This window comes from Pteropus medius, unplaced genomic scaffold, assembly GCF_902729225.1.
Source record: "Pteropus medius unplaced genomic scaffold, Ma_sr-lr_union100, whole genome shotgun sequence".
Taxonomy (NCBI): domain Eukaryota; kingdom Metazoa; phylum Chordata; class Mammalia; order Chiroptera; family Pteropodidae; genus Pteropus; species Pteropus medius.
This window is the reverse complement of record NW_024346667.1, coordinates 9,577,653-9,597,032: the sequence shown is the minus strand read 5'-3', so window position 1 is coordinate 9,597,032 and position 19,380 is coordinate 9,577,653. Positions and strand designations below refer to the sequence as shown.

Genomic DNA, 19,380 nt, shown 5'->3' with positions numbered 1-19,380 from the left:
ACCGATCGACGGCGCGCTACGCAAACGTCACTGCGCCCGACGCGTACACTGCGTAGGAGGGGGAGGTGCGGAGAGGCCACTGCGCGTGAGCATAGGACACCGTCCCTAAAATCCTCTTCCCCTCGCCTTGGTCTCCTTTTTTTCCCCCACCCTGGCTGAAACCAGACCTCTCCATCCCTGTTCCTTGGCCTTCAGGCCCGTGTGACTTCGGCTACAAGTCCTTACTCTGCAGACCCAGTCAGAGCGAAGCTGCACCCGCCCGTCAGAGACGTGGCTTGGTATGAGGAAAGACAGCCTGGCATTTGTGGTGATGCTTAAGGCCTTTGGATCGTGATGCACCAAATCTAAAAATGGCAAGACTGGAAAGAACCCAGAGATGACAGAAGCGCCTTAGATATGGTGGAGGGAGTGCTTTCGCTGGCATTATTTTAAATCATCCTCACAAAACCCTGTAAGGTGGGCCTTAGTATTATCCTCTTAAAGACAAAAGGAGACGTCCTGAGCAGTTACTTGCCCAAGCTCACACAGTCAGTGGCATAGGCATGGCTCAGACCTAAGTTCCCTTACTGTCTTCAGTTGTTTTAAAACGAGCTTAGGGTTTGTTTCTGAGTTTGTTTCTCGATAGTGGTTATATTATTACATAGAAAAGGTTTTTTACATTCAAGTGTGACCCCTAGGGGACAGATTCTATACTCTGGAGGGGCGCAGTGGGCGGGGTAGGGGAAGTGGATGGTGGGGAGGGTGTAGGAATCACAGTTAAAGTGTCATTTTTGTTCCCGGTTTCAAACACGTTAACGGCGAAATTTTACTTAACAAGAAACAAAAAAATAGAGCATATTGTGTATCAAACTAACAAACTTTGGGGACTCCTTCAGTTCTCAAAAGTCATCATTTGCATGCCTTTTTGCCCTCTCCTTCGGTTTGATTATCTGAACCACCTTTCCTCTGAACACTTACCTGTGTAAATCCTAATCAGTTCCTTAGAGTCCAGGTCACTAGATTGTAACCTGCTCCCCTAGTCAGAAAGTTCCTCGAAGAAAGACTCACTTCTTTACTATCTTATTAAACTTTGCACCTAGCAGATTCTGGCTCAAAGTAAGAACTCAGATTTTTAAAATTTTAATGGAAAATACACCCCTCACTCCTAGGTTTTGCATATAGACATTACTAACCATTAAAGGTCTTTATGTCTCTCCAATCCTCAGTTGATACTTTCTGTACTAACCAATTTAAGATTTAACTGTATGGTATTTCCCTAACACCACTGAAAAGCTAAGGCCTATCTAGTTCCAGTAGAATGTAGTAGAATATGAAGAGGCCACTGGACTTAAAAAAAAATATATGTTCTCATTCAGGCTTGGCCTTTTCTGACCCATCCAATATCCTTTCCTTAAGAGCCATTTATAAAAAGACCTAACAAAGCTATCTTTCCTACTTTGTACATAAGATTAGTATATCCACTAAATAATAAATATAAAAGTATTTTATATATAAAATATTCATATAAATGTTATGCATTGCTATTATTATCTAGAGTCACTCAAAACTTATCTGGATTATTAAAATAAAAACTAGGTCACTAAACCTTTAAGCATTCGATCAGAAGTATATACAACTCATGCATATCTTATAAATGTCTAAAGTAATTGGCTGGAATCTCTCCCCAGAAAGCAAGGGGAGACTTCCCAACTTTCTCTTCAGGGATCTGGGTTGGTGGAAAACCTCACTGACATAAAAAACCACTGCTGACTCGAGGCAGGTTTAATCATGGTTGTCTTTCACCGTGTTCTGGGCAGCTTGTCAACAAACCACACATGCCAAACAAGGGAGCAAAATCCACTGAAGGACTCTCAGTCAACTTTCCAATATGCAAAAGTTGAAAGTTAACAAGGGGGAAAGAAACTCATAGGAAGTTAATTAGCAAGAAATAAACAGCTTGCTGGACATAAGGTATCTTGTATTTATACCTTCTGTGGAGATTCTTCTTTTTGTGTGATCCTGTTTGTTTTATCTTGTTCTCAACTCTGTATTTTAGGATCATTTGGGGAGTTTTTAAACAATATCAATGCCTAAGCCTTATATCCAGAGATGCTGATATAATTGGCCTTGTGGGGGTTGGGAGGAGGAAGGTCTGGACATAAGTATTTCCCTGAGGGGGAAATGTGCATGCTAGGGGTTAGGGGTATGGGACAGGCTTCTGTAGGGGTTGTTAGGATATTTGAAGAATTTAAGGTATATAGTATGAGGCATAAAGGCAATGTAGGGAGTCAAATATAATTTGTTTATTGCTTAATAAGAATTTTTAAGATTATCTCAAATTATTTTGAATTGCAGTGATTATTATATAATGAAGAATAGAATATACATTATATTGAATTACTCGTTTGAAAGAAAATCTTATCATTGGATCAACAGAATACTATAGCTATGGTCCAACTGCTTGGGCATTGAAATTTGCATTAATGCATTATCACTGCTAGATATTCACAGTTCACAGTTTCTTGAATATTTTTTTATTTTACTACAATTAGGATTTTTTGTTGTTTTGCAATCACCCTTTTCTAATTGTGTCATGTACATTTCAAAATCTAGAACTCAAAGTTAAATATCAAACCCTAATAATGGCCAGACCAATGCTGAGTTCAGAATCTGAGTGTACAAGGGCCTGTAATAATATGACAACAGAGTACAGAGACACTGTAGGAGAAAATCCATTTATTTCTACTCTATACCATACTTGGTTCTGGAGAACCTGCCTCAATCTCCTATGGGAAATGCCAACCAAACTGTTGATGCTGAAGATGAATTCCAAGCAGTCTTAACAGGGCATGTCCTAATAAAGCATTCTGGAAAATGCTAGAGCCCATTAGGGAGCAAAGAATCTAAACCTGGGAGTCACCTCAACTCCCCTCAATCACTACTAGCCAGGCTCCCTGTAGGAAAAAGACTCAAAGTTCTTCAAGAGAATTTAACCAAGAGACTATTTACAGAGGTAAAAGCAGTTAAGGGATTCAGTGAAGTTTGTGAGGTGCCCAGAGACTAGCAACAGCTGGCAGCTACTACCATCCCTTGTCTTTCAGAGGCAAAAGGAGAGGACTGTATTACCTGAACACAGAAAGAGTTGTAGCTATGGAAGAGGGGTTACCTAAATGAATGCATGGCCATAAATCAAGGAGAGAATTCCCTGACCTTTTTTTCACCCTGCCCTCCAGTCTCATACTACTGTTGCTTCCTATTAGCAGAACCCCATGCGAATATTAAAGATTGCATGGATGGTACAGTCCATAAAGTCAGCCACCCTCTAGGACACAGAGCAGTACAAAGGAAGGTAAAAAATGGATCTGTAGTGCAAATGATGAATAATCATCACAATTACCAAGTTTTACTACTTTTACTTTCTAAATTTTTTTAATCTGCCCTCTCAATGCTTGCTATCACTACCTGTGTTCATGTTCTTTTAATCTTTCACTTTGTCTGTTATAATGGCCTTTTATCATCCAACTTTCCATCATACACCTCTCAAATTCATCTTTCATCTTTCATGCTATAGCTAGAATGATCTAAAATGCAAATTTCCTATTCAGTGGCTCCCCAACATTTATAGTTGTATATTATAATTTTTTATTAATTATTCGTATGGAGAATTTCCGAAATCTTAATTAAAGATGTAATAGTCTTTCCTTAGAAAAGAAGCAAGAGTCATGTTAAATGTGTAGGTTTATATACTGAGGCTGTTTGGTTTAGAATGTATTATTTGAGTAAATGAATTAAAGATCATTTTGGGTTTATTAGTGGCTAAAAGCCCCATGAATATTTACTTATAGTGTCCTCTCTGGCAAAATAAAATAGTTGTGCCAATTAGAATTGACATTTAGAAATAAATGAATTGATAAGGTCACAGCCTCATCTTTTATAGCAACCTTGGAGGAACTGGACCATCAAGGTACAAGCTTTCTTTTTGAATGGTAGAAATGAGACAAATTGACTTTAAAAAGACTAAGACATGATCACAGACTAGGCTTGCTGGAATTGGCCTCATTTACCCTTTGCACTAAAGGACTCTGCTTAAGACCTACTTAAGGAGACATTATAGCTCAGTGATTGTGAGATCAAATACTGGAGCCAGACTGTCTGGGTTTGAAGCTTAGCCATGGCATTTACCACCTAGATATCTTGAACAAGTTAAGTTATTTAGCTTCTATACCTGAATTTCCTCATCCATAAAATGAGGATTGCACAGCATCTATCTCTTAGTTTTGTTGTAAGGATTAAGTGAGTTAATGCACTTACAAAGCCTGGAACATATTAAGCCTTCAAAAAGGGTTACTTTTTATTGTTATTCCAGCCTCCTCTGAAGGGAGCCCTAGTAGTTCTCAGTGGAGCCAGGATTCCACCCAAAAGGAGCTGTTATCTTCTGTCAGTTAGGTAAGTCTTTTACAATTATTGGATCTTCAGACCTATAACTGAGGAGATAAGAAACAAGAAGTCCTCCTTTTCCTGCCTGCTGACATCTAATAAACTGACACCTCCCACATAAACTGACACTTGCCTTGAGAGTTAAACAATAAGTGCTTACTTTGTTTTTCTCCCACAATTGAGTTAAGGAAAGAGAGCAAATATTGTGGATTTTCTAGGTGAAATATATTTTAAAGGATAGATCTTAGTTGTTATAACAAGCTCTTGGAAGGTTTTTTTAACTTGATGGAAAGCAAGTGATCACAGTAGATTCCTGTGACCTAGTTTTTATGCATAGTGCCGATTGGATATGAACCAGATCATAAAAAGACATGCAGAAATAATGACGGAAGGGACGATATTGTGATTTGTCCTCACAGCAGAGTTAGCTTAAGCTGTTTAGTACTTACACTTTCCAAGACAAAGATACCTTCTCTACCTCTTTATTTGTGTGATTTTATAAGCACCCAACATCTTTAGGTAAGGGAAGTATTATGCAAATGACGTGATGTAAGTTAGCTGAGCTAATTCTGTTGAAGTAGGTGTCAGAACCAAAGCCATGAAGCACAGGTGGCCCCCACTCAGGGAACTCTGGGGGTTTTCGTTGAGCCCAGTGTAAAACTACTGTCCTATAATATTAAGTCTAAGATCCCAATGGAGTCCAGGCCACATGCTTTGGCTTCTACTTACCCTCTGTCCTCAGTCTTCAGCATTTCTTATTTCACCACCTCATATACACCTTTGCTATGACAATTCTTTCTTTCTATAATGTTTTCCATCTTAGTTTGCTCTGCTCACTCTATATAATTTTTATTCAGTTTAAGATTCTCCACTTCCAGAAAAGCTTCTCTGAATTGCTACTCTAGGCAAAGCATTCTTTCTCTCATTTCTCATAGTCCCCTATCCATAATTCTGTCTTACCATTTACCCTGTTGTATGAATGAAATGATCGATTTGACTTCTTACCTGGAAAGTGAGTTCCTGGGTCTCAGGAAGTATGCCTTATTCATTCTTTATCTCCAGCATTCAGAATAGTGACTAGAATAAAAGAAGTCACTAAATGTCTGATACAGTGAGCTGAAGGCGGTGGCTGGAGGACCAGAGAAAAAGGAAAATTTGGAAGATATGTGGAGGATAGAATCTATAGGACTTGAAACAATTATGTAATAGGAATAGCAAGGACATAGGGAAAGGAGATAAAGTGAAGTCGATACCAAAACTTTTAACATGAACGGCTAGGTGCATGATGGTACCATTATCCAGGATAGGCAGTACGGGCAAAAACAAACAAACAAACAAACCCAAAAACCATAAAACAACAAAAGACACAACTAGATTTGAAGAGAAAAATTATGAGGTAAGTGGCTGTGTTTGATGTCAATGGACATCAACATCCACGTGTAGGTTTTTGTGTGAGTATAAGTTTTGGCAGTTGTACATAATGCTGCTATGAACATGGATGTACAAATATCTCATTGAGACTCTGCTTTCAGTCTTTTGGATATATACCCAGAAGTGGAATTGCTGGATCATATGGCATTTCTACTTTTAATATTTTGAAGAACCACCATAATGTTTTCCACAGTGGCTGCACTGTTTTACTTTCCCACCAACAGTAAACAAGGGTACTAGTTTCTCTATATCCTCACCAACACTTGTTATTTTATATTGTTTTTCTTTCAGTAGTAGCTCCTGGGTGAGAGGTGGTATCTCAATGTAATTTTGATTTGCATTTTCTTAATGATTAATGTTGTGGAGCTCCTTTTCATATGCTTATTTGACATTTGTGTTTCTTCTTTGGAGAAATGTCTATTCAAGTCCTTTGCTGATTTTTGAATCAGGTAGTTCTTTTGTTGATTAGTTCTAGGAGTTCTCTATATAGTCTGGATGTTAATCCCTTATCAGAGGTATGTAAATATTTCTTCCATTCTATAAGTTACTTTTTACTCTGTTGAGATTGTGATGATTATTATTACTTGTAGTAACAAGTTATCCATGATATATGTGATGTAATGTAAGTAACACTATATCAGAAGACTTGATTTCAAGTTCTGTTCTACATTTATTAGTTCTGAATTTATGATCAATAATAATGAGGTATAGAGTCTTGGTTTTGATTCCAGGTCTACTGCTTATTAACAACCTGACCTCAGGTAGAATTTGAACCTTAGTTACCTCATCTGAGACATGAATATAACAAATCCTACCTTGTATGTTCTTGTGGGATTAACAATACTATACATAAAGCACCTGGCACAAAGGTGATTATTATTTGACATTATTTTAGTGTTTTTTTTTCCTGTCTCTGGGTTGCTTTAGTTGTATACTTCAGTGATTTAGAGAGTGATCATCCTAGAATGTAAAAAAATATGGAGACCACTTAGTGCCACCCCAAGGAATAGGGATAAATAACAGGGGACTAGAATATAACTTTGTGAGACACATTATCAAGTTCTTTGATAAAGGAAAATGAGATGGAAAAGACAAAGCAATCAATTATGTTTAATTTCAGTTTCAAAAGCTTCTTTCTTAATCCAAGATGTTCAGTAGCAAACCATACATTTAATGACATTGGCAGAAGGGAGTAGAAAGTCCAGATCATTCTTTAGCAAATGGAAATGTAATAAGGAGAATCATTTGACAGCAAATCTTTGTCTTTCTTTATGGCATATAATGTGTATATATAATATAAATTTGAAATTTTTATTGGATGTTTAAATGTGTAGATAATTAAATTATCTTCAAGTGTAAGTATGGTATTCAAATACTAACTAAGAAAAATATTAAAACAATATAATTATACAAGTTGAGCTATACAATTGTCTCTCTGGTAAAGATAACTAAAAAGATAGGGTAAAGCTTTGATAATACATCATTTCTCTCCTGAAAATAATATCATGAAGTATAGAAAAATAATATACCCCATAATAATATTTTTAATAAAAGGATGAACAAAAGAAATCAACTTATAAATATTTGGATTATTTGAGAATAGTAAAATCCAACCGGATTAAATGCTGTCAACAGAAAACCATCCATAAGGACCATCAAGAATTACTATTTTATAAGTATTATTATATGCTATTACTATTGTAACAAATTCTCCTTACAACCCTTTTAATGAACAAGTATATGAAACATTCATTCAATATTTGCACAAGTCACAAAATATTTCACTAATTATCACTGGTTATTCTTAATAGTGACTGTCACAGATATTACATTGATGATTGTATAAAGGAGTATTGAGCTTAAGAGTTTTTTGCTTTTCAGTGCAAATGTGAACACACTGAAAAACCTCAAATAATGCCTTTGTATTATTAAAAGAATGTTTTCGACCTCGTGGGCCTTCTGAGATATTTTTCAGGGACCACACTTTGAGAATTTATGAATTTATGATCTAGAATGCGAACCCTGTGAAAGCAGTGAATTTGTTTCATTCACTATTATATTTTCAATACTGTTTTGTTTAGAAGAGTGCCTAGCACACAGTAAATGGTTAATAAATATTTTCTAAATGTGTTAATAAAGCAAAGACTGATGAAAGATTAATCCTTTGTGGAAAACAGAATAATAACTTAAAATATATGTTTTTTTACTATGTATTGCTTGATAATTAACCAATACATGCCACAAAGTGGTATAAAAATTTAGTTTTATTGTTACCATTTCTTTTGCTAAAGATTACACTAAATTTTGAGCAAAAAGACTAAAGAACTTTTCTGAAAGAAGAAATGTAAAATGTGCCAGAATCACAGAACAAACGATTTTTTTTTTTTCCATAAAAGCACACAGTTGAAATGTCTTTAGAGATCATCTAGGCCAATTCCTTCATTTTTACAAATGCGGAAACTAAGCTGCTTAGGTTGCTAAATGGCTGGCTGAAAGTCACAATTAGGGACCAGACTAAAATATAGGATCTTTCACATCCCCTCTTGTACAGCAATGATAGAAATGATAATGGGAAGCTAGAGAAGAACTTGTGTGTATTTCTCCTATAGGAGACTAGCCAGGCAAGCTTGGAGTAAATCCTTAAGCCACTCCAGGGGCTCTTTGGAAGAAGAACCTAATGTTAAAGGGTAGAACACTTAAATATACATCCCGGTAGAGCACCTTGCCTCTACCTCAAACAGCTCAGGCTGGAGAGGGGCAAAGACTGCATATGGAGTCAGCTAGTTCCATGGAACTGTAGGAGGAAAAGAGTCAGGCTCTGCGAAGGGATCAAGGAGGGCCTGATCCCAAGAGGAGGGTCCTGGAACCGTACTGTATAGTAACATGCATGTGGTCAGAGATGCCCCAACAGGGAAGAATGTCTTTGGCATATTTCAGTAGGGATCTATTATTGGCTTTTTGTTTGGAACTGCCCTGCACATTGCAGGATATATACCATCTCTATCCTCCATCTACCAAATGCCAGTAAATCCTTAGTCACTGTGACAACTAAAAATGTCCTGCACATTTCCAAATGCCCACTAGGGGGCTCGTTTCTGCCCAATTGCCATTTGTCACATAATTACTAATAAACACACTTCCTGATGAATGTGGTGGAATACAGTTTGGAGAAACATATGTTCCTCTTCACAGGCTTTTGATTCTCCTCCCTACCATTAGTCCTCCCCCTTCACCACTGAATCAATAGAATTCATTGCTCCAGGGATGAGGATGGACATAGCCAAGAACAAAGAAGACACTAAGTTTCTGAGTGGAATTTAAAAATTATAACTAAAACAGTAGGCTTTTTATTATAAGGGCACGTTTTTTTGAACGAGGAAACATGTTTTTTGAGTTTTAAATGAGTAAGAGCTGGGAGGACTCAGGGCAGATCGTGTATACCACGTACCGAAGATTGGGGAGGTAGGAAACAGTCTACTAAAAGAAACAAACGGAAGAGAGTCTAAAGGCATATGACTAGGATTTAGATACTGGTCAGTGCCTAAAAAGGCACTGTACCCTCTATCCACTCTCCTCAGTCTTCTGAGAGGATAAGAAATTCCATGGGGGAAGACAGGAAGGACTTCAGGGCGGAGAGGATCTGCACCTGGCTTCCAGCAGGCCTCACTGAGAAGGCCCCGTTCACCACACAGCTAAGGCAGAGTGACTGTGACATTCCTCCCCAACCTCCAGGGTACTGAACATTCAGCACTTTCCTGAGTACCTCCCGGCCTTCCAAAGCAGCACAGAAGTGGCTGAAAGTAGGATGATAGTCGTGAAGGGCCTTGTGGTCAGGGCGATGCCAGCAGAGATGGATGCAGACATAGAGTAGCAAGGAAAAGGAGCTGAAACCAGACTAGAGGGAATTGCCCATCTCAGCATATCCTGGGCCCAGTGCCTCAGATGTCAGTACAACATGTAAATCTCCAGAAAAAGGAAGGAAAAGGGACTGAGAGGGACTGAGTTAAAATCTGTAAATTGCTAAGTTTATGTAGAAGGTCAAGTTTGAGGATCCTAAGTGAAAAAGGAGTTTAGCAACTAAGTGCAGTAATAAGGATATAAAGAGCCCAGAAAATTCATTCTAAATACATTAATGAATATTTACTCACTTTTTACTGAAGCCCTTTAAATTTGCAGGAGGTATCCAGGTGCCAAATGTCAGCTGTTCAGCTTATTCAGAGTTCATTATTTGTGTGGCTTTAATGACTGTGTATTAAGAAACAAGTTTTCATTTAACTTCTCTGTGATGTATCTTCTAACTATAGAGTCTGAAGGTCTGTTATCAGTAGATGGGATACTTCAGTCGGAATCTATCCATTTTTCAATCAATGAAATATTTACTCTGTTTTGTTCAAAATATAGTTTTAAAATTACCTGTCACTAAGAAAGCAACAAGTGCTTAGCCCTTAGGATAGTTTTCTTGAAACATCCTCCAAAGGATCAGTTCCAAAGCTGAGAACCATAGTGTAAATTTGGAGAGAGAAATTCCACCTTAGAGTTGACGAAATATTATCTAGGAGCAAACAATGCTCTCGTTGTTCATGCTCCTGTAGAGGTTTTTTGTTTAGGTGTCATTAACGCTCAGATTTTAAATTTGATAGACACATCTGGTATACAGACTCAGCCTGCCTGTGAAGACAACCAAATGGGAATTCCTGTCTTATTGCACACACTCACCGCAAGTAAGCCTAGAATCAGTTTCCTTATTTTGATACTTGTAAGAAGCTCATCTTGTACTTTTGTTATTTCTACCTTTCTCTCTCTTCAGAAAACAAGAGAATTTTAGTTTGTTCTCAAAGGATGCCAAAGTAGTCTGAAAAACAAAGAAGAAAGTCTTAAGCTCTCATAATCACATTCCTTCTTTCATGAGGACTGTCATTAGATAAATTCTGTTTTATGTTCTAAAAAGCACAGTGACCATCTTCTAATACACCTCTGGTTTTGCAAGGAAGTCCCATAAAATGTCATGGTCTCATTATTAAACATATGGGTTTTTAAGGGCAGCCTCCTTGCCTTATGTTAAAATAAAGTGATAAACGAAGGAATTTGCTAAAGTCAGCCTATTTTATTGCATACCTGATACTTCCTGTGGTTGAATTTTATTACTTGATTCGTGAAAAAAATCTGCAAGTTTGGCTTTCAGGTCATTTCTGATAGCCTCATGGTTCGCTCTGTTGCTTAGGAGCTTTGTGTTCCGCTTTTATTTGTTTTATTTTCAATGTAAATAAGTTGGTAGCTTGAATGATATCTATGCTTTAGTTATATAAGGAATAAAGAGAGAAAACTTCTTAGACTTCTTAATCATATTAATGTGCTCCCTAGGTAAAGATAGCTGAGGCCAGAATAGAACAGAAAAACAGTGTGAATGCAAAGTTGCTCTTCTTTTGATCACTTCATTCTGTAAGTAACAAAAACAAATGAACCATAAAATTTAAGAACTAACTTTTAAACTCAACATTTAAAAACAGAAAAATGTGAGTTGAAAACTGCTTATTAATTCCTGAGCATGCCAAGCAACTTATTTCTTGCACTTGTAACTATCTTTTCAAACAGTTTAAAAACTGATAAGACTGCTCTTGGGAAATTTATCAGTCGTTGCAAAAATTAGCTTAACCCATTCTAATTGGGCAGACTTAAAAGGTCTAAATTCTTAAAAGCATTAGGGGATTTTTTTTTTCTTTTCTATTTGCTAAGTATGCTATATATGGATCATTTTTGTTACAACAAATCTAAAGTTATCTTTTTATTCATGTGATATACTCTGAGTGCATTTGCAGCCTACAAAAGAGATGGTCGCTTAAGCTGACACTGCAGAACGTTGCAGGAAGTGTTGATTAGAAATTGCACATTTGTTCTGAGTGTGAATTCCAAGCAGATTTGCTTATGGGCGGAAGCAACTCTTTCATGACTGTTCAGCTCTAAATTATGGCCACCTGTGTGTGTTTCCTACGTGATGACTGCTGTTAATATTTTGGTGTATATCCTTCTTGTCTCTTCCTCTTTTCTTATACATTTTTTAATTTGCAAAGTTAATCTCATAATGTACTTGCTATTTCATAACATTTTTCATTAACAGTACATTAATTTAAAAAAAATATGTTCAACCATGTCAGATAATCCATCATCTAGCCATAACATAATTTATTAAACTGTCTTCCTCAGGTTAGACACTTAGGCTATTTTCAATTTTTATCTATCGCAAATATTGTCATTACTAGCATTCTTGAACTTAAATCTTTGGGTACATCCTAATTATTTCCTGTAGGTAAATTCTTAAAAGTAATATTATTGGCAAATATTTAAATATTAAAGGCAAATATTTTTAAATAATCACATGTAATTTACTACCTTAAAATAACCACTACCAAAAATTTGATGCATATTTTTAGTCTTTTAAAAATTAATATATATGTACATAAATTATCTATCTCTATAAACATATATATTTTTAAAGTTGTTTTATGTGTAGGGAATGTATTGAAGGGTTTTAAGCAGGGGAATGATATGAACTGATTTTCATTTTAGAAGGATCACTCTAGTGGCCCTGTGAAAGTAGACTTATTGGGGAGCAAGGGTAGAAACAGTTAGAAGTCTATTGCAGTAATCCAAGAGAGAGATCAGAGTGACTTGCAGCAGAGGGCAGTGGTGGGAGTAGTGAATGATGATCAGATTCTGGATATATTTTTACAGGAAGACAGATCGGATGTGCAGTATGAGAGAAAGAAAGAAATGCAGATTAACTCCAAGTTTTGGAGATCTGAACAATTGGAAGGATGGTGTTGATATCAAGTGATAGGGGGAAGGCTGGAGGTGGAGCAGGTTTGGGGAGGAGGAAGAACAGTTTAGTTTGGAGAGAGTGAGTTTGAGATGACTTGGGTATCCAATCGGAGATGTCCAGTAGGCTGTTCAATACATGGGTCTGGAGTTCTGGAGCGAACAGGCATTGGACATGCAAATTTGAGAATCATTGGCAGATAGATAATATTTAAAGCCAGGAGTCTGTGTACAGACAAAGAGAGAGGGACCAAAGGCTGAGGAGGGGGATTATTCCAACATGAAGAGCACTTACTAAGCACCAGGCACTGTTCTTTGTGCTTTGCATAGTTATTCACTTAATCTCCAAATCAACTCACAGGATACTATTATTATCTTCATTTTATAGAGGAGTCAGTAAAGTCAGTAAATCAATAACTATTTCATGATATAAATTGTCGAAATCAGATTTAGCTCCCTTTTTGAATAGTGTGAACTTATTTTGAAATAAATTATGTAAACTTTTTCGGCACAAGCTTTATCCATTATGCCTTTGAAATCTTAGTAGTTATACTTTTCAGTTATACTTTAAATAATCAGCCCAACTCATCTGTTCAAAGGTGCTTAACTTTCCAGTTGACAACACATTCTAGGAAAAGCTACTGAGGAGAGACCAAAAAAAAAAAAAAAAAAAAGCTTACATTCTTAAAGGAGAAAAGGAGAGCCATATTTAGTGTTCAGTATTTCTTAAAGACATTGTCTTTATTTGCTTTTGCAGGTCTCTTCCTCAAGAACCATACATTCTCTACTTATATTTAAAAGTGGGAGAGGCAAGCTAATAAAGAGAAATTGTCATCACTCCTACCACCTCACTCTATCATGTATTCAGAGTACCTCAGTGGGGTCGTTTCTAAGGCTATATCTCATCCTTAACAGAAATGTGCATAAGACAGGGAAAGATAGAAAGCACTAGGGTGGGTTAATCATCACAGAAGGCTTCTAGAAAAATATTTTAAATTGTCCCCATGGTACCCTGGAGATTTTTACATCTTGGGACAAGGATGCAGATGAATAAACTTGCTGTATATACTTTTCTGCCTTCTCGTTTTTCTTGGGAAACAGGTTATTGTGAAAGTAGAGGTGGGTAGGAGAACTTCCAAAATGTTTTTTTTTTTTTCTCCAGACATTTGTTTTAGGAAAAAGGACAAATGGAAGTTGAGAATCTGTGAACAAAATTTTCCCTGCTCACAGTGCTCCCTGGAAAGTCTCCACATACTTTTGGGGATTACTATAACTCAAGTTCTAGACCGTCTTAAATAATTCCAATAGGGAAGAAAAACAGCAAGAAGGAGAGAGATCTCAAAAAAAAAAAAAGTGATTGCAGAGGCATTCCTCTACTGAGTCTAAAATATGAGACAGTGGATAGATATGTACATTTACCAAATTTCTAGAAAGCAGTATAAGGAAAAGCAGAATTCTGAATGAGCTTACAGGTGTGAAAAGTAGTAAAAAAAAGAACAACAAAGGATTCTTTTAGGTCATGTTCAAAGCAAGAATAAAAACAAAGACTTTGAGAAAAGATGATATAATGTTAAAAGGATAACAGAGAAAACAACTAACAAAGGTCTCTTTTTTCTCCATTCTTCTCTCAATTACTGTCTACAAATGGAAAAGGTAAAAAAGTAAAGGTAGAAGTGAACCTAAATGCAAGAAAGGTAAGACAATTTAGTTAATTTAGTTATTTTAATGAGTTTGTTTTTATGCCCAGATAAATTGTAATCTGAGATATTTAGAGAGCTTGCAATTGTAACCATCTAACCACAGCGATCTTAGAAAATAATTTTATGAACAAAAAGTCAGCATAGATTAAGAATCTAATTTTAATCATAGATCTAGCATTGGCTGTCAAACTAACCTTACATTTAGGAACATATTGCTTAATTTAAGATCTAGGCTTCGTGTCTTTTTTTAAATTTAATGTTGCAGTTCACCCTTGAACAACGCAGATTTGAATTGCATGTGTCCACCTATACGTGGAATTTTTTCAATAGATACCTGTACTGTTTTCAATCTATTGTTGGGAGTTCACGGATGCAGAGGGCCAACTGTATACATTGATCTGCACTCTTTTATAAAGGGGACATGAGCATTGATGGACTTGGCATCTATGGGGGATGGGGTCCTACAACCAATCTCACTCAGATTCTGTTGGGACAACTGCAGTAAAGTTTTTGGGGAGTCTAAAGTTATCCAGGGATTTTCAACTGCATGGAGTGGTAGCGCACCTAACCCTTGCATTGTTGAAGAGTCAAATGTGTATTTGAGCAGTTCTCTAATATTTCTCATTAATATTCTGTTCTATAATTTTAAATATCTACATGGTACTCAATCATATGAATATACCCTAAATTACTTAATCCACCATGGTTCCGTTTACACTATTTCACATTTTTGGCTTTTAAAAACCGTATTGGTGTTATGATCATTTTATATAAAACTTTGAAAATTATTATTTTTTTAAATTTTAGGCCAGATTCCCAAAGAGGAATAAATTAATCGAATGGCTTTATATTTCAAAACCTTTTAATAGGTATCACCAAAATTGTCTTCGAGAAGTACCTATATATATTCTGAACAACAATAAATGAGTGCCTATTTTCCCAACCCTTATCATTACTAGGAGATGTTGGTAGAAAAACTTTTTTTTTGGTGATCTTTTTATCGTAGTAAAATAGATATAACATATAACTTATCATTTAAACCATTTTAAGTGTACAATTCAGAGGCATTAAGTACATTTGCAGAGTTTTGCAGCCATCACCACTATCTATTTCTAGAACCTTTTCATCATCCCAAACAGAAACTCTCTACCCATGAAACAAAAAACTTAAAAATAATCTTTAAAAATACTGTCGTTCCTTTGCTGTATGTTATTTCATCCAATCAGCAATATTCTTCCCCTGCTCCTAAGACCTTTGAATTCTTCTATATTAGTCAGACTAGATAACAAACTACTCCCAAATCATGTGACTTACACAGCAAGTGTTTATTTCTCATTCAGCTTACATGTTCTATGCCAGTCAGAGAATCTGTCTGCTTCTCTCAGTCTTTTAGAGGTTTGGGCTAATGGAGGCCCAATCATTTCATTGTTCACCGTTTGGAACATGAGGACTTCATGATTACCAAGTCAGGGCAAGAATGTGCTATAGAGCCTGCACCAGCAATTAAATGCTTCTGTCCGGAAATGACATGTTACTTCCACGACAGCCAGAATAACTTGGTTAGAACTGGTAACAGGTAATACAGCAGAGGGCGGCAAGTATATTCCTATAGTGTTGCCTAAAAGAGAGAAGAGCTAGATATGGGCAAAGGGCAAAGGTCTCTGTATCTTCATTCATATACTTATTGATACAAAACTGGCTTCAATTATCTATTTGCAAAGCTTTTTTTTTTTTTTTTTTTTTTTTGCGGTTAAAAGAGCCCACACATTGTTTCACTTTATGAAATACCAGGAGAAACCTTGGAATAGGAAGTGGAAAAAATTAATTTAGAAAGACAGTTATTTGATCTAAGTACAAAGTTGTATGTTGCAGAGTAATATGTAAACATCCTGCTATGGCTAAACATGTTCAATTGCCATCTTTGTCCAGTTTTCTTAATAACTTCTAGATTTTGAAGTAGGTGCTGACACTTTTCCTACACCTTGGGCCCTCTTGTTGTCATGTGGTTTGGCATGTTACTGTGAATGCCCTATGGAGGATGATAAATGTTGACGAACACGTCACAAGTTCATTAACGAGTTGTTTGAGAAATGGGAAATCAATTAATTTTTCATTAAACACACATTCTTTCTTTTAGCTTATTCCTACCGAAAGGTTGGTTGTTTTTTGTTTTGTTTTGTCTTGTTTTTTATACCAAAAAACCCCCAGTGTTACCATAGAGTAAAGTATTTAAATAGATGTAGATTTGTACAATACAATAAAGGACAAACAGCTTTAGTAATGGAGTTCAGACTGCTTTGTATGCTGTATGGCGGCTCTACTAAACCTTCATTTTCTTGCACATCTACACTTAACCTATAATTGTCTGTGCTTCCTGTTGACCTTGCTGACTGGTGGCCTGGCAACTTCATTCATCTTGCAGGTTACTGCATGGGCCATTCTAAAACTGGCTGGTACACCAAATAGCCAGCAAGTATAGCAGTGTCAACCACTTCTCCTATGGCCGCTGGAAGGAATAGCTGTACCTATCTGATCATGCTCCAAAGAGCTTTATTTTACTAGCTACTGCCCTTCATGCTGTTTTTGATACTATGTGTTGGTTACATTGCTCCTGGGAAAGTCAGGAAAAATGAGATAAGATATCCTTAGTCATCTTTCAGGTTGTCCACATATCAAAGTGAGGACACTGTTCATTGCACATGTATCTTGCCCACTAGTAGAAGAGACCATGGCAGGAGTTGGAAATACAAATAGAGGTCCAGCAAACCCATCCCAGCTTATTTAAAAATTTTTTTCCATGAAATTATAGTAAAACTCCATTTAGAAATGAAAAAACCAGGGGATAATTGTAAAAGGGGGGGCAGGGGAGTGGAATATCAGCACAACAGGTGTAAAGCAGGCCAGTTCCAGGTAAAAGGGGAGGTCTTAGTGAGGGTTATCCAGAGAAACAGAACCAATAGGATATATACATACATACACACGCACACACACACACACGCACACACACACACACACATGTACATATAAATACAAAAATACATATACATACATTTGTTTATTAATTATAAGAATTGGCCCACATGGTTGTAGAGGCCAAGAGGTCCCATAATCTGCCATCTGCAAGTTCGAGAACCAGGAAAGCTAGTGGTGTAATTCAGTCTGAGGCTGTAGGCCTGAGAACCAGGGGAAGGGCTGCTCCTATGAGTCTCAGAGTCTAAAGGCCTGAGAACCAGGAACTCTGATGTCCAGGGTCCAAGGGGAGGTAGTGATGGATGTCCCCAGCTCACCCTTTCTTTATCTTTTGTTCTTTTTGTGTCCTCAACAGATTGGACTGGATGATGCTCACCTTCATTGGCGAGGGTGGATCTCTTACTCAGTTTACTGAATCAAATGCTGGTCTCTCCCCAAAGGCCCCTCACAGATACAGTGAGAAATAATGTTTTACCTGCTCTCTGGGTATCCTTTAGCCCAGTCAAGTTGGCTTATAAAATTAACCATCGCAGAAGACTTAAAGTCATGTGACAGAGCTCAAGAGATCAAAGATGCTGACATGATTTGTTTTCTCCAGTGTGCCATGGGCTTCTAGGCTCCTCCCCCCTAGAACATGAAGGGGAGTGTTACTCTTTCCATTCTAGCTCAACTAGATAACTAAGTCCAAATACTCTACAAATTTCCCTATAGGTACATCGCCTTCTAGTACCAATCTAGGTATTTACTAATCTTTGGTGGCAAGGAAAAAAAAAAAACACACAATTCTGGCAATTTAAGCATTTTATTCAAAGTATGTGGGGTGCTAAAGGAAGCCTGCAGAACCAGCCTCGGAAGAAGAAGCTGAGTCGCCTGCCAGGCAGTAGGTCTCTCTCGACACTCTTAGCTAGACCAGATGCACTTTGCTTCTCCTGCCCATGCTTTGCTGTGCGCAAGAGTCAAAGTCCTAGGAAAGAGAGTCTGGCTGGCTGAGTGTAGGGCATGTGCCAGGCCCTTGGCAGTGGTGGGCCTGAGAGGCAGGATTAGCAGAAGGAGCCTCCAGAGATCTCTTTGGATTCCCTGGTGTGAGACAGAGACATGAATTTTACCAAGATTGCACTTCATGGGAAAATGACACCCAGGTAGAAATCGAGGTGCTGTTGGGAAGTGCAAAAGAAGGCTGAGCATTAAAAAATTATACTGTTCACCATTGAGAGCAAAAAAGGTGATCATTTTAATGGCTTCAAAGCCCATGAATCTATGAGTCTGTTGAGTTATTTGCTGACTTAGTTTCCTATTTTACAATTGTTAGATTACTTCCTTTCTTTTCCCCCTTCATCGAGTAGCCCTTAGCATATACATCTATAAAACAATATTATCTTCTTTGGGCAAATTGCCAGGTCTGGAATTATTGGGTCAAAAGATAAGACATGAATATTCATATTTTCTTCATTTTCTGTTTTACTCAAGTACCCATAGACTCTGAGAATGTGCCTCTCCAGTCATGGCAGATTGGCTTTCCAGTGAGTAGATAATTGCCCAGGTGAAGGTCGTCCTGTGGGAAACTCCCTCTGGGTCACTTCAGGGGCATTTGTGGTGCTGGGAAAAACATACTCTTTAGAGCTCTTGTCATTCCTTCCAACATACTTTATATCTATTGCTATCTGCATAAAATAAACTGCAAGGCCACTGCTTTAGTCACTTGAACCACATGTTAGATGAAAGAGGGCAGCATTTGCCTAAGTGATCTGTGGGCAGTGGGAGTGCCTGCTGATATATATCAGTGTATACGATGTGATATACCAACTCCCTCATCTCCACGCCAGGTCTCTCCAGAAGCAGAGGTGGGGGCAGGGGAAGCAGTGACTGTGTTATGACCTGGAGAGGGTGTTCCACCTGGGAAGGGGACTGGCTGTGTGCCTTGACCCACATCTTCTTGAGCCAGGTTCTTCTAAGTCTAACTTGAAAAGATGAGAGTCCCAGATTTCTTCAGAGGCTTTTCATTTCAATAGGAGAGAATTATAAAATCCCTCCCTTGCCCACATCCCCGTTT

General features: G+C 37.4%; 1 long non-coding RNA gene across 1 annotated transcript; it reads left to right on the top strand.

Moving 5' to 3' along the window:
- The first annotated feature begins 5 nt into the window (after window positions 1–5).
- Window positions 6–18,610, top strand: LOC120613314 (uncharacterized). Its single transcript, XR_005655667.1, has 3 exons — window positions 6–456; window positions 4,346–4,425; window positions 17,686–18,610. It is a non-coding gene; the product is annotated as an uncharacterized LOC120613314 (long non-coding RNA).
- Window positions 18,611–19,380: the final 770 nt, after the last annotated feature.